Source organism: Macaca nemestrina, chromosome 6 (genome assembly GCF_043159975.1).
Source record: "Macaca nemestrina isolate mMacNem1 chromosome 6, mMacNem.hap1, whole genome shotgun sequence".
In the NCBI taxonomy this organism is placed as follows: Eukaryota; Metazoa; Chordata; class Mammalia; order Primates; family Cercopithecidae; genus Macaca; species Macaca nemestrina.
In genome coordinates this window covers 43,668,284-43,681,465 of record NC_092130.1, presented here as the reverse complement: position 1 = coordinate 43,681,465, position 13,182 = coordinate 43,668,284, and the positions used below count along the sequence as shown (strand labels likewise).

General features: G+C 43.1%; 1 long non-coding RNA gene across 1 annotated transcript; it reads left to right on the top strand.

Moving 5' to 3' along the window:
• Nucleotides 1-906: 906 nt before the first annotated feature.
• LOC112424106 (uncharacterized) lies at nt 907-12,114 on the top strand. The gene is made up of 3 exons (XR_003014757.2): nt 907-1,167; nt 8,253-8,397; nt 11,641-12,114. It is a non-coding gene; the product is annotated as an uncharacterized lncRNA (long non-coding RNA).
• Nucleotides 12,115-13,182: the final 1,068 nt, after the last annotated feature.

The following is a 13,182-nucleotide window of genomic DNA, read 5'->3' as shown; positions in this document are numbered from 1 at the left end:
AATCCTTCTATCACCTCCCCTCCTCACACCCGGTCCGGCTTACAGTTTGGTTCCGTGACTAGCTCTCCTCCACCTGCCCAACAATTTCCTCTTAGAGAGGTGGCTGGAGCTGCAGGCATAGTCAGGATACATGTGCCTTTTTCTCTGTCAGACCTTTCTCAGATCAGTTAGCGTTTAGGCTCTTTCTCCTCAGACCCCACTAAATATATACAGGAATTCAGATATCTAAGTCTGTCCTACAATTTAACCTGGAGTGACTTAAATGTCATCCTAACTTCTACCCTCTCCCCAGATGAACAGAAAAGAGTTTTTTCTCTAGCCCAATCTCATGCTGACAACTGCCGGCTTCATAAGCCAGACCTCCAGGAAGGCATTAGAGCAGTTCCCTGAGAGGATCCCCAATGGAACTATCAGGCAGATTCCCCAGGTATAGCTGGGCAAGATTACATGATTTCCTGCCTAGCTGAAGGGCTTAAAAAGGCAGCTTACAAAGCTGGTAATTATGACAAACTTAAAGAAACTACCCAAGGTAAAGACGAAAACCCAGCCCAGTTCATGGCTCATTTGAGAGCAACCCTGAGATGCAAAGGATCAGAAGGCCGTCTCATCCTAAATATGCATTTTATCACCTAGTCAGCTCCTGACATTAGAAGAAAACCTCAAAAATTAGAATCTGGCCCTCAAACCCCACAACAGGAATTAATCAACATCTCCTTCAAGGTGTACAATAATAGAGAGGAGGCAGCCAGATGGCAACGCATTTCTGAGTTACAATTACTTGCCTCTGCTGTGAGGCAAAACCCAGCCACACATCCAGCACACAAGAACTTCAAAATGCCTAAGTTACACATGCCTAAGCTGCAGCAGTCAAGCATTCCTACAAGACTTCCTCCATCAGGATCTTGCTTCAAGTGCCAGAAATCTGGCCACTGGGCCATGGAATGCCTGCAGCCTGGGATTCCTTCCAAGCCGTGTCCCATCTGTGCAGGGACCCATTGGAAATCAGACTGCCCAGCTCACCTGGCAGCCACTCCTAGGGCCCTTAAAGCTCTAGCCCAAGCCTCTCTGACTGACTCCTTCCCAGATCAGCTTGGCTTAGTGGCTGAAGACTGATGCTGCCTGATTGCCTCGGACGTCCCCTGGACCATCATGGACACCGAGCTTCAGGTAACTCTCACAGTGGAGGGTAAGTCCATTCCCTGATTAATCGATACAGGGGCTACCCACTCCACATTACCTTCTTTTCAAGGGCCTGTTTCCCTTGACCCTGTCACTGTTGTGGGTATTGATGGCCAAGCTTCAAAACCCCTTAAAACTCCCCACTCTGGTGCCAATTTGGACAACATTCTTTTATGCACTCTTTTTTAGTTATCCCCGCCTGCCCAGTTCCCTTATAAGGCTGAGACATTTTAACCAAATTATCTGCTTCCCTGACTATTCCTGGGCTATAGCCACTCCTCATTGCTGCCCTTCTTCCCAACCCAAAGCCTCCTTTGTGTCTTCCTCTCATATGCCCCCACCTTAACCCACAAATATGGGACACCTCCACTCCCTCTCTGGCAACCGATCACATGCCCATTACCATCCCATTAAAACCTAATCACCCTTACCCCACTCAGTGCCAATATCCCATCCCACAGCACGCTTTAAAAGGATTAAAGCCTGTTATCACTCACCTGTTACAGCATGGCCTTTTAAAGCCTATGAACGCTCCTTACAATTCCCCAATTTTCCCTGTCCAAAAACCAGACGAGTCTTACAGGTTAGTTCAGGATTTGCGCCTTGTCAACCAAATTGTTTTGCCTATCCACCCTGTAGTGCCCAACCCATACACTCTTTTGTCCTCAATACCTTCCTCCACAACTCACTGTTCCGTTCTTGATCTCAAAGATGCTCTTTCCACTATTCCCCGGCACCTCTCATCCCAGCCTCCCTTTGCTTTTACCTGCACTGACCCTAACACCCATCAGTCCCAGCAGTTTACCTGGGCTGCGCTGCCGCAAGGTTTCAGGGACAGACCTCATTACTTCCTCCAAGCTCTTTCCCATGACTTACTTTCTTTCCACCCCTCCGCTTCTCACCTTATTCAATATATTGATGACCTTCTTCTTTGTAGCCCCTCCTTTGAATCTGCTCAACAAGACACCCTCCTGCTCCTTCAACATTTATTCTCCAAATGATATTGGGTATCCCCCTCCAAAGCTCAAATTTCTTCTCCATCTGTTACCTACCTCGGCATAATTCTTCATAAAAACACACGTGCTGTCCCTGCCGATCATGTCCGACTGACCTCTCAAACCCCAACACCTTCTACAAAACAACAACTCCTTTCCTTCCTAGGCATGGTTGGATACTTTCACCTTTGGATACCTGGTTTTGCCATCCTAACAAAATCATTATATAAACTCACCAAAGGAAACCTAGCTGACCCCATAGATCCTAAATCCTTTCCCCACTCCTCTTTCCATTCCTTGAAGACAGCTTTAGAGACTGCCCCCACACTAGCTCTCCCTGACTCATCCCAACCCTTTTCATTACTCACAGCTGAAGTGCAGGACTGTGCAGTCGGAATTCTTACACAAGGACTGGGACGACACCCTGTAGCCTTTTTGTCCAAACAACTTCACCTTACTGTTTTAGGCTGGCCATCATGTCTCCATGCAGTGGCTGCTGCCACCCTAATACTTTTAGAGGCCCTCAAAATCAGAAACTATGCTCAACTCACTCTCTACAGCTCTCATAATTTTTAAAATATATTTTCTTCCTCACATCTGATGCATATACTTTCTGCTCCCTGGCTGCTTCAGCTATACTCACTCTCTGTTGAGTCTCCCACACTTACCATTGTTCCTGGCCTGGACTTCAATCCGGCCTCCCACAGTATTCCAGATACCACACCTGACCCTCATGACTGTATGTCTCTGATCCACCTGACATTCACCCCATTTCCCCATATTTCCTTCTTTCCTGTTCCTCGCCCTGATCACATTTGGTTTATTGATGGCAGTTCCAGCAGGCCTAATCGCCACTCACCAGCAAAGGCAGGCTATGCTATAGTATCTTCCACATCTATCAGTGAGGCTACCAGTCTGCCCACCTCCACTACCTCTCAGCAAGCTGAACTCATTGCCTTATCTCGGGCACTTACTCTTGCAAAGGGATTACGTGTCAATATTTATGTTGACTCTAAATATGCCTTCCATATCCTGTACCACCATGCTGTTACATGGGCAGAAAGAGGTTTCCTCACCACACAAGGGTCCTCTATCATTAATACCTCTTTAATAAATACTCTTCTCAAGGCTGCTTTACTTCCAAAGGAAGCTGGAGTCATTCACTGCAAGGGGCCTCAAAAGGCATCAGATCCCATTGCTCTAGGCAATGCTTATGCTGATAAGGTGGCTAAAGAAGCAGCTAGCATTCCAACTTCTATCCCTCATGGCCAAATTTTCTCCTTCTTATAGGTCACTCCCACCTACTCCCCTGCTGAAACTTCCACCTATCAATCTCTTCCCACACAAGGGAAATAATTCTTAGACCAAGGAAAATATCTCCTTCCAGCCTCACAGGCTCATTCTCTTCTGTCTTCATTTCATAACCTCTTTCATGTGGGTTATAAACCACTAGCCCATCTCTTAGAACCTCTCATTTCCTTTCCATCATGGAAATCTATCCTCAAGGAAATCACTTCTCAGTGTTCCATCTGCTATTCTACCACCCCTCAGGGATTGTTCAGGCCCCCTCCCTCTCCTACACATCAAGCTCAGGGATTTGCCCCTGCCCAGGACTGGCAAATTGACTTTACTCACATGCTCTGAGTCAGGAAACTAAAATATCTCTTGGTCTGGGTAGACACTTTCACTGGATGGGTAGAGACCTTTCCCACAGGGTCTGAGAAGGCCACTGCGGTCATTTCTTCCCTTCTGTCAGACATAATTCCTTTCCACCTCTATACAGTCTGATACTGGACCGGGCTTTACTAGTGAAATCACCCAAGCAGTTTCTCAGGCTCTTGGTATTCAATGGAACCTTCATATCCCTTACTGTCCTCAATCTTCATCAAAGGCAGAATGGACTAATGGTCTTTTAAAGACACACCACACCAAGCTCAGCCTCTAACTTAAAAAGGACTGGACAGTACTTTTACCTCTTGCCCTTCTCAGAATTAGAGCCTGTCCTCGAGATACTACAGAGTACAGTCCATTTGAACTTTTATATGGATGCACTTTCTTGCTCAGCCCCAACCTCATCCCAGACACCAGCCCTCTAGGCAACTTATCTTCCAGTCCTCCAGCAGGCTAGACAGGAAATTCACCAGGCTGCTAATCTTCTCTTGCCTACTGTAGATTCCCAGTCATATGAAGACATCCCAGCTGAACGATCCCAGTTCTTGTTAAGAATCTGACCCCTCAAACTCTATAACCTCAATGGACCGGACCCTACTTAGTCATCTATAGTACCCCAACTGCCGTCCACCTGCAGGATCCTCCCCACTGGGTTCACTGTTCCAGGATAAAGCTGTGTCTGTCAGACAGCCATCCTAATCCCTCCTCTTTCTCCTGGAAGTCGAAAGTACTCTCCCCTACTTCCCTTAAACTCACTCGCATTTCTGAAGAACAGTAATAATCCTTATTAGCCTAATACACCCCTTCATTCTATTAGGTCTGTTCGTCTTTACCCTACTTTTTGCAACAGGGCTTTATGAAGTCACCCCCACTACTTGGACTGAGCCCTAAAAACTAGTCATCCCTACTGTCTTCTGTCTAGTCATACTCCTATTCACCATTTTCAACTACTCATACCCTATTCTTGTTTATACTGCTGGTTTACACTGTTTCTCCAAGCCATCACAGCTGATATCTCTTGGTGCTATCCCCAAACCACCACTCTTAACTCACTCTTAGAGTGGATAGATGATCTTTGCTGGCAGGGAACCCTCCAATACTTTCACCCTGATGAAGTTCTATTCTTTACTTTTTTTTTTTTTTTTTTTTTTGAGACGGAGTCTCGCTCTGTCACCCAGGCTGGAGTGCAGTGGCCGGACCTCAGCTCACTGCAAGCTCCGCCTCCCGGGTTTACGCCATTCTCCTGCCTCAGCCTCTCGAGTAGCTGGGACTACAGGCGCCCGCCACCTCGCCCGGCTAGTTTTTTGTATTTTTAGTAGAGACGGGGTTTCACCGTGTTAGCCAGGATGGTCTCAATCTCCTGACCTCGTGATCCGCCCGTCTCGGCCTCCCAAAGTGCTGGGATTACAGGCTTGAGCCACCTCGCCCGGCTATTCTTTACTTTTATACTCACTCTTACTTTCATTCCCATTCTTATGCCACCCTCTACCCCTCCCCAGCTATCTCCAACACACTATCAATCTTACTCACTCTCTCCTAGCCATTTCTAATCCCTCCTTAGCAAACAATTGCTGGCTTTGCATTTCCCTTTCTTCCAGCGCCTACACAGCTGTCCCCACCTTACATACAGACTGGGCAACATCTCCTGTCTCCCTACACCTCTGAACTTCCTTTAACAGCCCTCACCTTTACCCTCCTGAAGAACTCATTTACTTTCTAGACAGGTCCAGCAAGACCTCCCCAGACATTTCACACCAGCAAGCTGCCTCCCTCCTCCTCACTTACTTAAAAAACCTTTCTCCTTATATCAACTCTACTCCCCTGATATTTGGACCCCTCACAATACAAACTACTATTCCTGTGGCCACTCCTTTATGTATCTCTCAGCAAAGACCCACTGGAATTCCCCTAGGTAACCTTTCACCCTATTGATGTTCCTTCAGTCTTCATCTCCAAAGCCCGACTACACACATCACTGAAACAATTGGAGCCTTCCAGCTCCGTATTACAGATAAGCCCTCTATCAATACTGGCAAACTTAAAAACATTCGCAGTAATTATTGCTTAGGAAGACACTTACCCTGCATTTCACTCCATTCTTGGCTGCCTTCCCCTTGCTTGTCAGACTCTTCCCCCAGACCCTCTTCTTGTTTACTTATACCCGGCCCTGAAAATAACAGTGAAAGGTTGCTCATAGACACTCAACATTTTCTCATACACCATGAAAATCAAACATTCCCCTCTAAGCAGTCGCCCCATCAGTCCCCATTACAACCTCTGATGGCTGCCGCCGTAGCTGGATCCCTAGGAGTCTGGGAACAAGACACCCCTTTCAGCACCCCTTCTCATCTTTTCACTTTGCATCTCCAGTTTTGCCTCTCACAAGGTCTCTTCTTCCTCTGTGGATCCTCTACCTACATGTGTCTACCTGCTAATTGGACAGGCACATTCACACTAGTTTTCCTTACCCCCAAAATTCAATTTGCAAATGGGACCAAAGAGCTCCCTGTTCCCCCTCGTGACACCAACATGACAAAAAAGAGTTATTCCACTAATTCCCTTGCTTTTCAGTTTAGGACTTTCTGCCTCCACTATTGCTGTTGGTACTGGAATAGCAGGCATATCAACCTCTGTCACGACCTTCCATAGCCTCTCTAATGACTTCTCTGCTAGCATCACAGACATATCACAAACTTTATCAGTCATCCAGGCCCAAGTTGACTCTTTAGCTGCAGTTGTCCTCCAAAACTGCCAAGACCTTGACTTACTCACTGCTGAAAAAGGAGGACTCTGTATATTTTTAAATGAAGAGTGTTGTTTTTACCTAAATCAATCTGGCCTGGTGTATGACAACATAAAAAAACTCAAGGACAGAGCCCAGAAACTTGCCAACCAAGCAAGTAATTACGCTGAACCCCCTTGGGAACTCTCTAACTGGATGTCCTGGGTCCTCCCAATTCTTAGTCCTTTAATACCTATTTTTCTCCTTCTTTTATTCAGATCTTGTATCTTCCGTTTAGTTTCTCAATTAATCCAAAACCGTATCCAGGCCATCACCAATCATTCTATATGACAAATGCTCCTTTTAACAACCCCACAATATCGCCCCTTACCACAAAATCTTCCTTCAGCTTAATCTCTCCCATTCTAGGTTCCCATGTCGCCCCTAATCCTGCTCATAGCAGCCCTGAGAAACATCGCCCATTATCTCTCCATACCACCCCCCAAAATTTTTGCTGCCACAACACTTTACCACTATTTCATTTTATTTTTCTTATTAACATAAGAAGACAGGAATGTCAGACCTCTGAGCCCAAGCTAAGCTATCATATCCCCTGTGACCTGCACATCCAGATGGCCTGAAGTAACTGAAGAGTCACAAAAGAAGCGAAAATGGCCTGTTCCTGCCTTAACTGATGACATTGCCTTGTGAAATTCCTTCTCCTGGCTCAGAAGCTCCCCCACTGAGCACCTTGTGACCCCTGCTCCTGCCCAACAGAGAACTACCCCCTTTGACTGTAATTTGCCACTTCCTACCCAAATCTTATAAAAACAGCCCCACCCCTATCTCCCTTCACGGACTCTCTTTTGGGACTCAGCCCGCCTGCACCCGGGTGACATAAACAGCCTTGTTGCTCACCCAAAGCCTGTTTAGTGGTCTCTTCACACAGACGCAAGTGAAAATCATGTCTTATGTGGGAACATGGATGGAGCTGGAGGCTATTATCCTTAGCACACTAATGCAGGAACAGAAAACCGAATACCTCATGTTCTCACTTATAAGTAGGGGCTAAATGATGACAATTTATGAACACAAATAAGAAAACAACAGACACTGAGGTCTACTTGAGAGTGGAGGGTGGGAGGAGGGAGAGGAGCAGAGAAGATAACTATTTGGTACTGTACTTAATACCTGGGTGATGAAATAAACTGTACAGGAAACCCCCATGACATGCGTTAACCTATATAATAAACCTTCACATGTACCACCAAACCTAAACTAAAAGTTAAAAAGAAAAGAAGATTAGGTGTAAAAAGACATGCTGATTATTTTTCTAAATTATGCTTTGATTTTGGAATGACAAAATCAAGAGTTATGAGAGGAGATTTAGGCACTTGATTAAAATAGAAACAATAGCTTGGTTACCTATTAATCAAAGAGACCATAAATATTTTAAATAAACATTGAAAAAGATGACACAAGTATATGGAATCTTGGCTCTTTAGAATCAAAGGCATGATAAAGTGACACAAAGAACAGAAAATTATTCTGGCGAGACTTTGAATCCTTGCTCTCCAGACAGATAACACAGGGTGTAAAAAATAACCTTTTTCTCCCCCTCATAAGAGCAGAATAAAAACTCTAAGACAAATCTATCATTTTGACAGAGAGAAATCATATTCTAGGTTTTCATTAATGTCAGACTCCGCAGTGAAGATTTTCAGGTTCCTCTGGCCCTCCTTTTTTAAACTTACGGATGAGCCCATCAGCACTGAGCAAACTTTTCCAGAATTTGAGGACATTCCTTCACTTCTTTCAGACTCATCATTTGTAAGTATTACAAATCAATTTCTAAAAACCATCTACAACTTTCTATATTCAAGTTTTGTCTTCCATTATTCTTTTTCACACATGGAACAACCAGACACTTTACTTAGGTCAAAACTACCTCTTTTATCCTTGCCATTTTTCTTTCCCATGATCTTGCAAATAGTTGAACTTATTTGCCATAATGCCTGGTATAGTTTTTTGTTTGTTTGTTTGTTTGTTTTGTCTTTTTTTTGTTTGTTTTGTTTTTGTTGTTGTTTTTAGGTGGAGTCTCACTCTATTGCCCAGGCTGGAGTGCAGTGGTGCAATCTCAGCTCACTGCAACCTCTGCCTCCCAGGTTCAAGTGATTCTCCTGCTTCAGCCTCCAAAGTAGCTGGAATTACAGGCTCGCACTACCACACCCAGCTAATTTTCGTATTTTTAGTAGAGACAGGGTTTCACCATGTTGTCCAGGCTGATCTTGAACTCTGGGGCTCAAATGATCCGCCTACCTCAGTCTCCCAAAGTGCTGGGATTATAGGCATGAGCCACCATGCCCAGCCCCTGGTGTAGTCTTAACCATTTATATTCATTAAAACTGATAAATTATATTTTAAAAAGGGAATTTATAAGTAAGTATGTAATTAAGAATTATCTATCATACATAAGCATTTAAGCATACCCAAAAGCATAAAGGAACATATAATACAACCTCCTACTGCCATCCACATGCCTTTTACACCTTCTCCAAGTGGTAAAAAGAAACACTTCCACTAACAAGATCCAAAGATACAGCCACTCTATAATATATGCAAATAGGAAGCATAAGTATACCCATTTAGATGTTAAGATGACACTCAGTAACCAAGATTTCTGTATTCTATTTTACTTAGAAATTACCCAGGTAGCCAGAGATTATTCATTAATCATTATCCATTATCAATTTAACATTAGTCTATAGATTCAAAGTTTACTGAGGGTGTTAGAAATTATGTTCAAACAGACATACTACAAATATAATTGCTGTTAATAGAAAAGGTTTGTAAAAACTCTAATTCAATTTATTTGAAAATTTTGTTTTTTCACAATCCTAAATATTATATAGGCCTAATATTAGCTAATCTAATAAATGAATTAGTGTAAAAAGTTTAGGAAGTTCAGATTAACTAGTCTCTTCGTGTAAAAGAAAATATAACAAACCTTACTTTCAAAAAATCTTATATTTATACCCCACACTGATAAAACTGCAGGAAATTACATGTAACTGTTGCTAATCCTAATTATTAAATCAATCTGATTTGGACATTGACTCATCTTGATTACTTGAATTTTGATTCTTATGAAAATGTCTCCTAGCTAGCATTTTCTGTAAGAAAGAATTTTTGTAGGTTATCCCATTTAAAATATTAGTTTAGTTTCTTTATTTTGGGGAATGACATGGTTTGGCTCTGTATCCCCACCCAAATCTTACGTTTAATTGTAATTCCCTATGTTGGGGTAGAACTTAGTGGGAGATGATTGAATTATGGTGGTGGATTTCCCCCTGCTGTTCTCATGATAGTTAATGAATTCTCACAAGGTCTGGTTGTTTAAAATTGTGTAGCTCTTCCCCTTTTGTCCTCTCTCTCCTGTCACCATGTGAAGATTTGCTTGCTTTACCTTTACTTCCAACATGATTGCAAGTTTCCTGAGGCCTCCCCAGCCATGCCTTTGGTACAGCCTATGGAACCATGAGTCAATTAAACCTCTTGTCTTTAAAAACTATCCAGTCCTGGGTAGTTCTTTATAGAAATGTGAGAACAAACTAATACAGAAAATTGGTACCAGAGAAGTGGGGCATTGCTATAAAGATACATGAAAATGTAGAAGCAACTTTGGAACTGTGTAATGGGCAGAAGTTGAAACAGTTTGGAGGGCTCAGAAGAAGACAGGAAAGTGAGGGAAAGTTTGGAACTTCCTAGAAACTTGTTGAATGGTTGTGACCAAAATGCTGATAGTGATATGGACAGTGGTGTCCAAGCTGAAGTGGTCTCACATGGAGATGAGGAACTTATTGGGAACTGGAATAAAAGATCCCTCTTGCTACACTTTAGCAAAGAGACTGGCAGCATCGTGCCCCTGCTTTAGAGATCTGTGGAACTTTGAACTTAAGACACATGATTAGGGTATCTGGTGGAAGAAATTTCTAAGCAGAAAAGTGTTCAAGATATGGCCTGGCTGTGTCTAAAAGCCTATGCTCATTTCCATAAACAAAGAAATGACCTAAAACTAGACCTTATATTTAAAAAGAAGCAGAGCATGAAAGCACAGAAAACATGCAGTCAGACCATGCAACAGAAGAGAAAAACTCATTTTCTGGGGGGAAAAAAATTAAGGCTACAGAAATTTGCATAAGTAAAGAAGAGCTGAATGTGAATAGCCAAGAGAGTGGAGAGAATGCCTTCAGGGCATTTCAGAGACCTTAGCAGGAGCCCCACCAATCACAGGCCTGCAGGCCTAAAAGGGAAAAATGGTTTTGTGGGTCAGGCTCAAGGACCTGCTGCTCTGTGCATCCTTGGGACATGGTACCCTGCATCCCAATTGCCCCAGCTCAAGCCGTGACTAAATGGATCAAAGTACAGCTGGGGTCATTGTTTCAGAGGATGCAAGGCCCAATCCTTGCTGACTTCCAAGTGGTGTTGGGCTTGTGCATGTACAGAAAGCAAGAGTTGAGGTTTGGGGGCCTCTGCCTAGATTTCAGAGGATGCTTGGAAATGCCTGAATGTCCAGGCAGAAGTTTGCTGAATGGATGGAGCCCTCATGGAGACCCTCCACTAGGGCAGTGTGGAGGGGAAATGTGGGGCTTGAACTCCCCACTGGGGCACTGCCTAGCAGAGCTGTGAGAAGAGGGCCACTATCCTCCACCTCCCAGAATGGTAGGTCCTTTGACAGCTTGCACTGTGCATGTGGAAAAGCCAAAGGCACTCAATGCCAGCCTGTGAAAGCAGCCATGAGGGCTGTACCCTGCAAAGCCATAGAGGCAGAGCTGCCCAAGGTTTTGGGAGCCTACCCCTTGCATCAGTGTGGCCTGGATGTGAGACATGGAGTCAAAGGAGATTATTTTGGAGCTTTAAGATTTAATAACTTCCCTGCTGGGTTTGGGAATTGCGTGGGGCCTGTAGCTCCCTTTGTTTGGGACAATTTCTCCCTTTTGGAATGAGAGAATTTATTCAATGCCTATACCCCCATTATATCATAGAAAAACTAACTTGTTTTTTATTTTACAGGCTCACAGGGGGAAACAACTTGCCTTGTCTCAGATGAGACTTTGGACTTGAACTTTTGAGTTAATGCCGGAATGAGTTAAGACTTTGGAGGTCTGTTGGGAAGGTATGATTATGTTTTGAAATGTGAGAAGAACATGAGATCTTGGTGGAGGGGGGGGCGTCCAGGGACAGAATGATATGGTTTGACTCTGTGTCCCCACCCAAATCTCATGTTAAATTTTAATTCCCAATGTTAGGGGAGGAACCTGGTGTGAGTTGATTGGATCATGGGGGTGTATTTCTCCCTTGCTGTTCTCCTGATAATTAGTGAGTTGTCACAAAATCTAGTTGTTGTCTGAAAGTGTGTAGTGCTTCCCCTTTCACTTCCTCTCCCCTGTCACTATATGAAGATGTGTTTGGTTCCCCTTTACCTTCTGCCATGATTGTAAGTTTTCTGAGGGCTCCCGAGTCATGCCTCCTGTACAACCTGTGGAACTGTGAACCAATTAAACCTCTTTTCTTTATAAACTTTTCAGTCTCAGGTAATATTTTATAGAAATGTGAGAATAAACTAATATGGGGAATTCTGAGAATATTATATCTATGTAATTCCTTAATATTATGAAGCATTTAATTAATTTAAGAGACATTGTAATCTAATTTATTAACATCCTTCAGGAGAAGGAAAATGTTTCACACTCACAATGAGAAGTAAAGCTTTTCTTAATTTCACACAAACCTACAGAGAGCTTGCAGTTTCAGTTCTGTAAACTAAGTCATGGGTCAAGAACAGATAGAAATACAAACATTCACTTATCCAGATCTCAAAGGAATGTGCTTTGTTCCAGGAAGCACAACACACTTTTTTAGTTACTTGAGCTCACAAATGGTCAAACAAACAAACTGAAAGGACTGACAGAATTATCTCTCATTTCTCACCCAAGAGAGTATATCCCATCGTTCCAGTAAAGATCACCAAATGATCACACTATGCAGCCAGAGTCCCATCACTGCAGTCACCAGTGGCAAATGACTCTTGGCCATGCTTAAATCTGTCCAAGGTCCAAAATAAAAAAGAGAAACATGATTAGAAGAGTGAGCAAGTGAAAGTTTGAGAGAGAGAGGAAAGACAAAGGTTTATTACCACTTGAGATCCATTGTAGGAGTCAAAAATCACTGATCGGAGCTGCAGCAGCCCAGGTGTGCTTCCAATGCCTCAGAATTTGATGAAAACTGGCAGGTTAATCCACTTGACAATCTCAGCAAAGCTTCAAAAACCAACAATTATTTCAATTCCCCAAGATTTAAAAGCATGCAAATATAGAAGCAACATGTATCCAAAATTTACTGATTCATCAATAAGGAAATAAGATGATAAAGCTATTTAAAAGAGCATTTTGATCAAATAAACAATCTAATGCAACTTAAAGAACTAGAGAAGCAAGAGAAAACAGAACCAAAAATTAGTAGAAGAAAAAAATAATAAAGATCAGAGCAGAAATAAGTGAAACAGAAATGGAAAAACAATACAAAACATCAATGAAACAAAAAAGTTTTTCAGAG